The sequence below is a fragment of the Orycteropus afer genome, unplaced genomic scaffold (assembly GCF_000298275.1).
Source record: "Orycteropus afer afer isolate SDZICR_OR568_19922 unplaced genomic scaffold, OryAfe1.0 scaffold00172, whole genome shotgun sequence".
NCBI lineage: Eukaryota > Metazoa > Chordata > Mammalia > Tubulidentata > Orycteropodidae > Orycteropus > Orycteropus afer.
In genome coordinates this window covers 4,419,600-4,428,232 of record NW_006921759.1, presented here as the reverse complement: position 1 = coordinate 4,428,232, position 8,633 = coordinate 4,419,600, and positions in this window count along the sequence as shown.

Genomic DNA, 8,633 nt, shown 5'->3' with positions numbered 1-8,633 from the left:
CGGTTCAAACCCACCAGCCACTCCTCGGAAGGAAGGTTGGGCAATCCTACTTCCGTAGTGATACTGCCTCGGAAACCCAAGGAGAGGTCGCTATGAGTCGGGGCCGACTCGACGGCAAACAACAACACAACAACAACAACAACAGTCTTATAGTTGTATCTTCCCCAACAGGAAGGAGTTTTGGAAACATCTCTTTAGGGAAACTCAGTAGTCCAAGAGGAAGGAGTCACAGGTATCAATGGGGAAGGCATGTATGTAGCTGTGTGCCTGGGTGTGTAAATGTGTGTGTGTGTGTGCATGTGAAAGAAAGAGAGAGAACGAACAGCTTTGTCCAGTCATCATATACTAAAGCTTATCAGCTGACAAAGTAATCAAGTCTTCACACAGCATTTCCAATCACAATTTTAGTGCCCAATTTTCAAATATGAAACATGGAGGGATAGAGATTTTTTCAAAGGCCTCCAAATCTATAGAGATGGCACAGGGAAATGAACATTAGGAGGGAAAAAAAGCAGTCACTAATATGTTCTGGGTGATAAGAGAAGATACTTCATTGAAAGAAATAAGAAAACAAGCTTGTCTTAGTTATCTAGTGTTGCCATAACAGAAACACCACAAGAGGATGGTTTTAACAAACAGAAGTTTATTTTCTCAGTTTCAGAGACCAAAAATCCAAATCCAGGACGCCAGCTCTAGGAAAAGTCCATCTTTTCGAGTTCTGGAGAAAAGTCCCTGTCTCTTCGGCTTCGGCTTCCTGGTTCTTTGGAGATCTTCATTGTCTTGGCATCTTTCTTCTTTCATCTCTGGCTTGCTGTTTAATCTCTTTTATATTTCAAAAGAGATTGATTTAAGACATATCCTACATTAAACCTGTCTTATTTACATAATAAAGACAATCCATTTTCAAATGGGATTATAACCACCGGCATAGAGGTTAGGATTTACAACACAAATTTCTTGGGGACACAATTCAATCTATAACAGGGGCTATATAAAAGAAGCACTTACAAAAAAAATTATATCTTGGGAATTAAAAGCAGGATAACAAATTTTAATAGAAGAATTGAAAGGAAGATAATAAATAAAACAAAATATATAATAGAAAATGAAGATATGAAATAGAAAATCAATCCAAGAGGCTTGAGAGGAAGAGAAATTATCATAAAAATAAATCAAGAATGTTTCTCAAGATTGCATATAGTCCAAATCAAAAAGACCCTATGTGGATATTTGGAAAAAATAAATAAAGAACTCATACGATGGCATATTTTTGTGAATTTCAGAACACAGAGGATTAAGAACAAATCCTTAAAGTTTCTAGAGAAGAATATAAGGCTCATACAAAATACTGAGGATTCAAATGGCATCAAATTTTTCAACAACAAAATTGAAACGTATAAATTTGGGAATAAGGCTTTGGAAATTATAAGGGGATTTTTTTTCAAGCTGAGAATTCTATACCCAACCAAATGATCAATCAAGGTAAAGGATAGGGTAAAGAAATATTTAGCAATATTTATAAACAGTCTCAAAATTTACTTCCCTGTTATATTTTTTTTTTCCAGGAAACTACTAGATACGTATTTCACTCCCAGAGGGAATAAACTGAGAAATAGGAAAATCTGGAATCTAAGAAACAGGAGATAGAAACAGGAAACAAGAGAGAGGCAGATACAATTCTTAGGATAATGTTGTTGTTATGTGCCGTTGAGTTGGACCCGACCCATAGAGACCCCTCCTTGGGTTTCCGAGGCAGTATCACTATGGAAGTAGAATGCCTCATCTTCCTTCTGAGGAGTGGCTGGTGGGTTTGAACAGGAAGCCTTCTGGTTAGCATTCAAGTGCCTTAAGCACAACGCTACCAGAGAGTCACCCATGAAGTGCAAGGCTGGCGGTTCAAACCCACCAGCCAATCCGCGCAGCGTAGACCTGGCCGTCACTTAGGATAATAGTGAAGGAAATTCTCAGAATGACAGTTGTGCATCAGGCCTACAGAACAAGACCAGAAAATTTTCTACCTAAAGGAGAATGAAGCTAAGAGATCACCTGATGTTTGTAAGGCACCTGATGTGTGTAAGTCAAATGCCTTAGGCACTGTGCCAGCAGAGTTTAGCAGCCAAGATATTCACTTTTGCACCACCCAGAGACTCCATAACAGGGAGATTAACCTTAAAAACCAAACCCACTGCTATTGAATCAATTCCAGCTTATAGTGACCCCCATTAGGTTTCAAAGGCAGTAAATCTTTACGGGAGCAGATTGCCTCATTTTCACCCCATGGAGTAGTTGGTGGTGGGTTTGAGCCACTGACCTTCTGGTTAGCAGCCAAATGCCTTACCCACCACACCAATAGAGAAACAAGAAACAATAAATACAAAAAACTTCAAGAAAAGGTGAACATTGTTCAAGGAAGAAAATGTCACAGTATTCCTCAGCTTTAAATAAGACAGAGTTAAAATTAGAAAAATTTAACACAATAATAATACAACAAGGTGGATGGGGGAGAATTGTTGGAAGAATGATGTTAGAGAGGTAACTCTTCATCTTCCATGGAAGGAGGCCAATAAATAATATGTAAAATTGAAAAATCAAGAAATAGCTCTAGACACATGTTTAGAAATACAGAGATAAATCTCAAAGGAAGATGGCTAAAAGGGTATAACGAAATTATCTCTGAAAATCAGAAATGAGGGTTCCGAGGCATGGTGCAAGAATGCTGCTGTCAAAGTTCTAATGAATATTTGATTTTCTAAACAATGTACAACTGTGATTTTTTTTTTTTTTTTTTAACAAAATAGTAAAGGTCATGTGTCTAGTTTCTTCCTTTAAGAAAGTCAAATCTTCTGAAGATAACTGAAACCTTAATAGATAGTTAAGAATGTTTTGTGGTTTAAAAAATACTTCCTGATTCTTAGGAGAGTACGGGAGCTCTTGTGGCATAGTGCCTGCTTTGGTTACCTAGTGCTACTGACAGGAATATACACCACAAAGGGGATGGCTTGAACAAACAGGAGTTTATTCTCTTAAAGTTCTGGAGGCTAGAAGTCCGAATTCAAAGTGCCAGGCTCTAGGGGCTGTGTGAAAGCCCCTCAACCTTGGGCTTCAGCTCTGCCTTCTGATCCCGGCCCACTGGAGCTAGAGGCTTTTCTTCACTCAGCTGTTGGCTGCTCAGGCTGCCAAGCCCAAGGTTGACAAATAAAATGACACAGTCCCGATGTTACCAAACCACATGGCAGGCCATTAATTCAAGCCCATTGAAAGTCCCAAGGTCAGCAGAGCATGGCAGGCTGCTGAACAATGACATGGATAAACACAGAGTTCAAGCATGCCATAAGCTAGAGACCATTCCCAAAATTGTTTCTTATATACGGGAAGCAGACCACATACACAACAGCAGCTACTCAGCTGCTCACAGTAGATTTCACCATGGAGTTGATTACCAGTCTCATCATGGGGAGTACTACATACAGTTTCCCAGCCACTCAACCAGGCCTAGCCTGGTTGACACACAAACTTAACCACCACAGTGCCTAAGGCATTTGACTGCTAACCAGAAGGCTGGCGGTTCAAACCCACCAGCCACTCCTCGGAAGGAACTGGGCATTCTACTTCTGTAGAGATACCACCTTGGAAACCCAAGGAGAGGTCACTATGAGTCAGAATCGCCTCGATGGCAATGAGTGTGGGGGATTTTTTAGGGGAGTTTCAGCTAAACAACACTCTGACCAGCTACCTACTACCTCCTTTACATTCCCAAAAGATAGAACAAAAGAGGGTATTCCAGACAAATGCTTCCTCTTAATCCCTATGCAAGGCTTCTACTCTGAAATCTTGTCTGCTTTCTACTCTACAAAGCTGAGCTAGACAAGGAAAAAACCTCAAGGATTCACCACCTCACTCCTTTAAATCATTACTCCATTGGCTCCATTTCTTGGGCCCCTGCTCTGACATCCATGAGGCCCCCAGAGCCTTTCAAATAGAGGAGCTTTTCAGGTCCTGAGGGTGCAATCCCAAATCTTACCTCCCAAATTCCTCCACAGAAGGGAGATGGAGAGAATAATGAAAGAAAACAGATCCTTCCCATAACCAAATTGACAGAGACAAGAAGGATACAGGGCCAACACTACTAGAATGTTTTCTTTGCCTATATCAAAAATTTAGGTTCAAAAAATGTTTTAGTGAATTGAACATTATTTGTTCACTGAGTTTCAGATACCAAGATTTCAGGTGCCATCCATTGAGCCACATAGTGAAAGTTGTTATTGTGGTTATTAGCTGACATTGAGTCAGTCCCTGACTCATGGCAACCCCATGCACAATGGAACAAAAAGATGCCCAATTCTGTACCTTCTCTCTGATTGGTTGCAGAATACATCATTTTGATCCATAAGGTTCCCACTAGCTCACTTTTGGAAGTTCATCACCAGGCCTTTCTTTCTAGTCCATCTTAACCTTGAAGCTCTGCTGAAACCTGCTCATCACCATAGCAACACACAAGTCTCCAATGACAGGTAGGTGGTGGCTGCATATGAGGTGCATTGGCCAGGAGTCCATGTGGCCAGGTCTCTTGCCACACAGTGAAGGTAGGAAAGTCTTAAGACTAAATAATTTCCTTCCTCCCCACCAGAGTGAGACACTGGAGGTAGGTGGCTCCCTCTGCTGCTGTTTAGATCCTGCCTCCCGGACACAGGCACCCCTGCTGCTTGCCAGACTCCATTACTTGCACAGCAATGGACTCATAGGCTCCTGAAGGTATAAAGGAACTGGTGTCTATGGAGGTATCCTCTCTCAGGAGGTTGGCCTGTCATTCACTAAAGACCAACTACAGTCCAATCTGTGGCTTAGAATAGATCTAACAGTGCACCACAGGTTCTAGTTCTCACTTCTGGTATATAATTTACTTCCATACCAACCTCATCATTAAAATACCAAAATGTCATGATGTTACCCACTAGGGCTCAAAGAACTGAATTAGATTTTCAAACACTCAGACACAGTTACAGTCTTTGCTTATTCCAAGGTATTCAGGGTAAATGACCCAATTAAAGTACTAATTTATCAATATTTTAAATCTACCTCTGTTTATTTTAACCCTTTGTATTAGTTTTAGGACTTCTGGTATGATGGAGGAATAGGCAGACAAGCAACACAGACCCTCTACAACAAAGAAAAGAAAAACCAATTGACAGAGATACAGAAGATAATCCTGGAACCCTGAGCTTTGAAAGGAACTATACAGAAATGGATTAGGCACCAACTAGTGGAAAAACCTGAACAAAAACAGTGAGTACAGAGATGGTTGGAGCTGCGGACTGTCAGCTACTCTGATGAGGCCAACAGCCTGAATATTTCCAAGTGGTGTTGGGACCTGAGAATTGACCTAAAGATCAGTCCCAGTCACCAAGGGCTGCAGGGACAACTGCTCTGGTGACCTATGGCTAGAAAGGGAAACAGTAAGGAGGGAGACAACCTCAGCTGTGGACTTTCTGCTGTCAGGAGGATGCAATCAATTTGATTGTTTAAAAGTGGCAGCCATTTTGGATATTTAAAGTGACCGAGGGCACAGCCATTTTGAATGTTTACAAGTGGTGGCCATTTTGGATATTTAAAGTGACCGAGGGCACAGCCATTTTGAATGTTTACAAGCAGCAGCCATTTTGGATATTTAAAGTGACCAGGGTGCAGCCATTTTGAATGTTTATAAGTCACAGCCATTTTGGATATTTAAAGTGACTGAGGGTGCAGCCATTTTGAATGTTTACAAGTGGCAACCATTTTAGATTTTAAAGTGATAGCATTCTCATTCGAAGTCCAGGGACCTAAGAACAGGCTTTGTTTGCCAGGGTCAGCAAGGAAAACAAGAGGCTGACAAAGGAAAGGAGACAGGTGGTGAGTGTATAAGCACTTATACACTAGTGAATAGAGGAGCACAGCACAGTGCCCTGCCTGTATAGATAACATACAAACAAAACAAAGAAAACGAAAACTGTGGACAAGTCACTCCAACATATAATCACCAATTAAACATAAACACAAAAACGTCACAATGCCTCAGAGACAACAGAGCATTACAGTCCACACAAAGAAGCAAGATAAAGCAGGAGAAATAAGGAACCAGGATAAAGACCCAAAACACATCCCTGAGGAAGATGCAGCATTGGAACTCCCTGATAAGGAATTCAAAAGAATTATACTTAGGTATCTTCAAAGGATTGAGAGACAAACCAAGGAAAATACAGACAAAACCCTAGAAGAATTTTGGAAGAAAATATAAGAACAAAATGACAAAATAAATGAAAAATTAGAAATGATTCTAAATCTACAGGTAGAAATCTGGAAGATTAATACTAAATTGTAAGAAATAGATAACACATTGAAAGGGCAGAGGAGTAGAATTGATGCAATGAAAGAATTTATGAGATTGAAGACAAATACCTGAATACTTCTTTGGAAAAGGATCAATCAGAAAAAAAGATCAAAACAAAATGAAGAAAGCCTAAAGTTCATGTGGGATACCATCAAAAGAAGTAACCTACGTGTCATTGGAATTCCAGAACAGGGAGAGAAAAATGAAACCACTGAGAAAATTGTCCAAGATTTCTTGGAGAACTTCCCTGATATGATGAAAGATGAGAATATATCCATTTAGGAAGTCCAATGAACCCCAAACAGTATAGACTCCAAAAGAAAAACACCTAGACACGTCATCATCAAACTCACCAAAACCAAAGACAAAGAAAGAATCATGAGAGGAGACAGGAAACACAAAAAGTTACCTACAAGGGGCAATCAATAAGACTAAGCTTGGATTTCTTGACAAAAACCATGCAGGCGAGAAGACAGTGGGATAGTATATATAAAACAATGAAAGAGAAAAATTTCCAACCAAGAATTATGTAGCCAGCAAAATTGTCCCTCAAATATGATGGTGAAATTAGGATATTTCCAGATAAGCAGAAATTAAGAGAAGTTTTTAAAACCAGACCAATCTTACAAGAGATGCTAAAGGGAGCCCTTTGGACAGAGAAGCAACAACAGCCAACAACTGACCATTAACACACATGATGATATAACCCAGAAACCAACCTAGCTATGGAAGTATCCAAAGTAAATAAGCCTAAAAGATTGTAAACAGGGAACCAGAGACACCAGCTGACAAATGAGGACAACTGCAAACCAAAAGAAGGAAAAAATATGTGCCATTACAAAACTTCTAGATGGTAGGGAAGTCAAAACAACTACAAGATAAAATGGACTGTTCTAAACTTGGGAAGAAAACTATAAATCACAGGGTAACCTCAAAGAAAAATGATAAACCTTCACATCAAAATAAAAAAGAGAACCAGCATAAATATTCAGCAAATATTAACCCTTTGTATTAGTTTTATATCACTGCTATAACAACTTACCCAATTTTAATGGCTTAAAAAACATAAATCATAATTTTACATTTCTATAGATTAGAAAAAGGGGAACGCCCTTGTGATAGTTGCAGCTGTGTGTCAACTTGGTTGGACCACAATTCTGTGTGATTTAAGCAATTGTGATGTGGGTTATTCCTATGATGGGATCAGATGTATATGTTTTGAGCAGCCAATCCATTGAAAGGGAGTTTCCCTAGGCGTGTGGCCTGCTTCCAACATATGTATAGACGTCCTGGGAAAAGAGACACTCTTCAGGATCCTATTGTGCTGCCTACAACTGTCTGTGAGTGAACAATCCACCATTTGGCATGGAGATCTTGGATTCATCATTCGATGGAGTCAATAGCCAGTATACTGCCTGCCAACCTTGAGCTCATCAGCCCCTGCCACTGTGTAAGTCAGGAAAAGCCTCCAGCTTGACGTTTGATCCAAGAACTTAGGACTTGCCAGCTTCTATAAGTGTGTGAGCCATTTTCCTAAGATAAACTTCTCTTTATCTATATGCATGTATAATTTTACTGGTTTTGCTTCTCTAGAGAACCCAGCCTAATACAGCCCTCAGCAACATGGATTGACACAGTGGCTGCAATGATGGGTTCAGGCATAGCAAGGATTGTGAGGCTGCCACAGGACCAGGCAGTGTTTCATTCTGTTGTACATAGGGTTGCTATGGGTCGGAGCCAACTCTACATCACCAAACAACAACACAGACTATAAATTCTACCTGGGTCTCACTAGGCTATACTCAGCAGGTCTCAACAGGGGTAAATTCCTTTCTGGAGGCTCTGGGGAAGAACTCACTTCCTTGCCTTTCCCAGCTTGTAAAGGCTTCTTTTCATTCCTTGGCTTGTGGCCTGCTTCCATCACTAAAATCAGCTATAGCAGGTCAAGTTATCCTCACATCATTTCATATCACTCTGACTTCTTCTGCCTCCCTCTTCCACTTTAATGCTTACGGAGGGCCTATCAGAATAATCCAGAACATGTTCCACTTTTTAAGGCCATATTATTAGCAATCTAATTCCATCTGCAACCTTAATTCCTTTTGCTAGGTAACCTAATAAACTCACAGGTCTGATGAATTAGGACATGGACATTTGCAAAGTGAACATTATTCTGTCTACCAAACCCTTCTGGTAGCTTAGTGGCTAAGGCACTTAACTGCTAACCAGAAGGCTGGCAGTTCAAACCCACCAGCCACTCCTCGGA